Below are 6,000 nucleotides of genomic sequence, written 5' to 3'. Positions count from 1 at the left end.
TTTGGCTTTCTTAAGGGTGCTGATAATTATCCACAATAACTTCATGGAAAATATCTCCAAAAGCTTTTTTTAGTGTTTATTTTCCTAGAGCAAGGCATCACTTATAATCTCATTTTTTATAGGGTTAGTTTTTTGCTTTTTGTTACAGTGAAACACACTGCCTAGTCCACAGTCAGAGTACAGAAGTTCTTATCACAGTCACATAACTTTTCTTCTTATTGCCTGTAAGAAATTCATCAGCCACAAAAGAGGGAGAAAACCACCCTAAACCACTAGAAAAAATCCCACAACACAATAAAAATGACTGCATTTTGGCTACCCTCTTTGAGAATTAATATAGACCAAAATAATTCGGGTTCATTTATATTCCAGTAATATCTGGAGAACTTGTTTGGAGATTCAGGGTAATATTTTCTAAAGTGAGTAAGTAATGCAGCAGCTACAGCCATAAAATAACAAAGGCAACAGTTTCACAGTTTAGTTCCATAAGTCCAAATTTCAGATACTTGAAGCCTATCTCAATTTTGTTGCCCTGGTTGGGGACAAACATTGGTTGTCTGTGTTTCTGCTGCTGGTTGTTTGCAGAACTTCCCCTCCATTTACAACACAGAGGTGGTGATTATGCTCACAGTAACACACCAGGAGAAATTATATAGAATTTCTGCCACATATATGTCGTGGTGGGCCTGCTCTAGAAGACAGTTCTTACAAAATAAGAGCACTCCTATCAAATCTGGATAGACCAGAACCAAAATTCAGAAAGCAATATCTTCCTGCAGCTTCCTACAATAGAAAAAGATGGAAAAGTTAGGAAATTGGCTATTATGCATAAACCAGACATTACCTTATTGCATTTATCTGAAAAAAGTTGAATGACAGAAGTTGCTGATAAATCATCAAAAGGATGGAATAATACACTTTCTAATTTTTTGCCACTCTTCCCTAGAATAGGGAATGAACTTGGGTGGCGTTTGCTGCAGCTGGCTGGAAAAGAATCACAGAAATATTCTGAGGTTTTAACTGTAGGTTTTTTTATTCTCTTGTTCTACCTGAAGACTCACCAAAAGAGAGAATTTCCAAAGTAAGGAAGGGGAGAAAAAGCCAGTAAACACCCATCTGAGTTGTAGCACATCCATTAATGCTCATGGACTAACACTATGTGGTTCAGAGCAATGAATATGTCTGCTGTGTGGCAAGGAGCTCTCCAAAAACCAGTTAATGAATATTTAATGAGGGCAAAATAGTTTCAATGGGAGTACTTTAAAGACCGAACAACTCACTAAGCCAGGGTGAAGTAATATGCTAGGGAAGAGGGAAAGGTTTCACATCAAAGTCATCACTCAGTCTGTGTTTTTCTCTAGAATATTAAGTTTCAAAAAATGCATAAACCTGGCTCTTCAGGAAAATTTCTCTAACCTCGAGGACTACTGGCTATTCTAAGATCTCATTCATACTTTCTGGCTTCCATCTAAATTTACAAGTGACATTGCTGAGAAATGTATTATAAGCCGTGGTTTCTCTAAGAAAAGCTCTTAGTTGGCTAAACTGTGGAATTCCTACTTAGAACTTCTGTTGGCAAGAGTATTGCTTTAAAGATGGAGGAATTTGTTTTAATAGAATTTGGCAAAGGTAGTTATTTTCTCAGTGAATAACATAAAACTGGTATCATCAACACCAATTTTAGACGCACACATAAATAATAGTCTATCTTCTCCAAGCTGAAAATGATGGGCTTCAAAATAATTGGGCATGCTGTAATGTATTTTGTTTTTCACCGTATTTCAGGATATATTTGATTGTTTCCCCCACTGATGATGTTTAAACTGCAATTTCTTTATTTGAATAAGGCAGTCTGAAATCAGGCCACAAGTAACAGATTGCTTTGTTTAAACTGCTTTTACTTTCTTGGTCTTATCTTGTTTTATATTTCATGTGCATCAGCAGGATGCACAAGAAATGCTTTATACTATATGCATTTGGAATGGCTGCTGTGGAGGGATTACCAGCCCAGCTCTGGCATAAAGCTCCCTTTAGAATTTGTTGACTACAGCACTGTATCCTAAACCTACTGGCAATGACTAGGAAACCAAATTTGTTCAATCTTGCTATAGGGCCTTCTAGTTAGTTCAATGGAAACTTTAGATAGCTTTCACCAAATTTGCTCTTTCTTCCCCAGTCCCCTCATCCCAGATCTTCACCTAATTATTGTTTATTTTTATTGCATAGCATTCTATTGTTAAAACAAGATATATTATCAAAATACTATGAAAATTTTAAACTGTTTTCCTTACTTGGGCCTTATTTCCTTTTGTATTTGGCTTGATTAAAATCCATTTTTTCTAGCTGTAAAGTTCTTGCTGCATGGTGGTTCCTGTTCCTGCCACAAGAAATCTCTTCCTGTGTGAAAAACCTGAAAACTGAGACCTGAACTTACTTTTCCTGAATGCTCTTTCAACCTCAAGTTCTCCTTTCAGTGCCAGGGAAGCTTTATTAAGTTTGTGTAGACTATTAGTGATGTTAATACTACAGCTTGGAACAACTGTTCTTAGCATCCAACAACAAGTAGATGGTCAGATTTTATAAATAAAAAGGTATAATCTCTCTTCTATAAATTTATCCTACACCTTATATATGGTAAATGAAGTGGTACTTACTATCAGTAATAAGAAAGTAAAGGAACAAATTATCCCATGTCAAGCATACCCATGTTTTCTTTCTTTGTTTTTTTCCCTATGGTAGGCTTAGGCAAAATCTAATGGCTGCCAAAATAATCAGAAAAAATTAATGTGCCAAGTATAGTGGATCAGTAAAAGTTTTAGATGGAGAGAAGCCAAAATATTTTTCAAGGAAAATACTGGGGCTGAAGGTTTGGGGTGAGCTCATAAAGAACCATCTTCTGGCAGGCTAGGAGACAATCTTATTTAAATTCCTCCTGCTTTTAATGTCAATACTTGGCAAAATTCCATTAGTCAGATAAAGGCACCACAATTTCAAAACACTGTAAACTATATATGTTACCTGATAGCATGCCTCATTTGACTCCCCTTTCCACACCCACTCCAAAAAGAATCACACAGAATTTTATGGAGAGACACGTTAGACTATTTTGGCAGTCCTTCAAAACATAAATTAAAACAAAAAATACATGTAAGGAAACGATTTGGTTATGCATTCTTATTCCAGAATAACTGTATTTTGTTCTATATTATTCAGTTTCTCTTGCCTCTGGGGAAGTATTTTCCATCCATGAAAAACTAATTTGGTGATGGTGTTGATCATGCACATAATCCTATTGTTTTTCCATAACCTCTAAAGGATGCTGGTCACTTTACAGCTTATTGTACATTTCACCTTGAGTTCTGCAGATCCTTGAAAAACCAGTGTAGAACTTCTGTAGCCAGTTGCATTCCTGCCAGTAAGGGCACCCTGAATAAAGGTCAGGCTATGAAGTTAGGCATCCTAAATAGGGAACGAGAATGGCTTGAAAGAGAGGGTCCAGAGTTAATGAAGCAATTTTTTTTCTGGGTTGTGATCATGACAATTGCATCGGTTCTTTCTACCCAAAAGCAGAACAGACCTGAGTTTTTACTTGTTTTGAAGCAATTGATATTTTTCACCAAGTTAAAAGCACTACTTGAGTGAATATTTATAAGAATTCTGCAAAGGATTTTCATTGCCATAGCACAACTATTAAATTATACAAATGCCTTGAATACTGCTTACAGATTTGACCAGTCTCTAATTTTACCAACAGAAGAATGAAAACAAAAGAACAGTCATCCAACAGTGCAATATACTGATGAATAGTAAATACCTAGGGCACTGCCAGACTGATCTTAAAGAAGTATGTACATCATATGTGGTCAGGAAATAAATTGCATTTATCATCCACCTTTGCTTGCCTCATTCATCCATCTCTGCCCAGACTACCTTAAGCATTCCAAACACTGTGTTACATCAAAGTCTCTGTCCAAAACAAAAAGAAGAGAAGGAGTAGTAAGAAATCAATTAGTTTTCCCCTTGGCTGGTACAACATTAATCTTTCCCTACAAAATATTGACATCTGTTGCTGGTCAGATTTGAAATGTGCAGCAGCAAATAATGATCTTAGTGTCTAGATTGACAATTCATAGAGCACTTGACCTAAAAAGTTATTAACCAGTTTCTTGAATTTTTGTTTTTTAAACTCATTTTTCTGTTAACCCGGTGAAGAAATCAGACAGAATAAACTAGATCTGGCAGGGGATTGGTAGGTTATCTAATTCATCACCCTTGTAGGTTTCTAAAACTTTTCCCTTTTATAGTTGTCTATTATTATTATTATTATTATTATTTATTACTTTTATAGTACTGTTAGTCTCCATGGACTAAATATTTCTAAAAATATTACATGGACTAGGATAAAAAGCTGCAAACCAGCATGGGTTCTGGAAAACTACAGATCATTGATTCTTCGCTTTCTCTCTCTCTATTTGCTCTTTAACACTAAGTTCAGTTTCTTATCAGGTATTTATTATGTTGGAAAAAAATCTCCCATCCTTTGCCTTGCTTTACCTCGCCTTTACCTTCCTTTGTATTTACTTGTCCCCTTTCTTCCTATCTGAATAATGATATAAAAGTGTCACAGGATTCATAAATATCTCCCAAATTCTATCATCAGACCAAAGTTTCAGTGATCCAGAACCTCTGGAGATGAGGAAGGACTTAATCTGAGACCCTACATTAAAAGTAGAAGATCTTGATCATTATGTGTGTAATTGGCTTAGGTTAAGAGATGTAATGAATTAACAGAATCAATCTTGTCCAAGTTTTGAAGAGAGTGAAAACAAAGAACATAACTAGAATGGGAGGAATGAGGAAATACATCAGGTGACTTCACCATCACATCCTCCCATGTCTGCAAAACTAGGAGGAATACATAAAACAGCAGCTTATGGAGGAAACTAAGGAGCAGACATAGTTTAATAGGATAGTTAAGAGGAATAGATGGACATTTAAATCATTTGCTAAACTTGCAACAACTGACATTTAAGAAGAGTGAAGACTTTGTGCAAAACTTCTTTTGAAGATGACAGAATAAATATCAAGTAGTCATAGCACAAAGGGTAATCTTTATAGAAGACATATTCCCTTGCCAATTCACTGCCTTTCCCACCCTCTCCTTCACTCTTTAGTTTGCTTCCAGTGTCCTGCTCACACTGTGACTTTTTTTACATGCTTTCTTCTTGTCCTTCCAAGGCAGAAGTGACTTGGGATGGGGAGTGCAAGTGCCTTGTGCCCTCTCTGTGGTCTCAAGAAGTTAAATACACACATGGAGCCTACCATGGATCCCCCAGCACTGAGGCCTGTGCTCTGATACTTCAAGATAAAAAATTAAAAGAAGAGCTCTGGACCTCACCAAAGAAGTGAAAACAGTTTAATTCCAAAACTAGCATAAAATACTACATTAGATGAATCATTAAATGTAGAGAACCATTAAATCACTAATCACTGCAGCTAAAATACCAAGCAATGACAGATTTCAGCATTCTTCAGTAAGACAAAATTAAACTCAGAATTGTTAAGCATTTTGTACAGGAAGGTAGGGTAGGGACTCAACAATGAACAGAGATGCTGTTATCAAAAATCATATCACAAAACCTCAAGTAGTGCTTTTGTGCACTACTTGCACAAGAAATAAATGGTGAACATCTTAACCAAAAAAACCCCATCAGTAATTCATAACCACCCCTTAAAACAAGTTAGAATAATGCTGTGAGAATGCTTTTATGGACAATCTGAAAATTTAAATTAGTCATTTAAGTAACTAATTTGCCCAGTTTACAAAGGCAAATCACGTATCTGAGACCATGGGATTTTTGCCACATTAGGCCTCAGTAAAGCTTGTGAAGACAGAGCCCATAATGTTGCTATTAGCATAAAATATCCCTTGAATTTTTTACAAGCCATACCCAGAATTTATTAAAAAATGGACTCCATGTGCTGTTATTTGTGGTACTG

The sequence above is a fragment of the Molothrus aeneus genome, chromosome 5 (genome assembly GCF_037042795.1).
Source record: "Molothrus aeneus isolate 106 chromosome 5, BPBGC_Maene_1.0, whole genome shotgun sequence".
NCBI lineage: Eukaryota > Metazoa > Chordata > Aves > Passeriformes > Icteridae > Molothrus > Molothrus aeneus.
Note: the sequence above shows the minus strand (reverse complement) of the source record.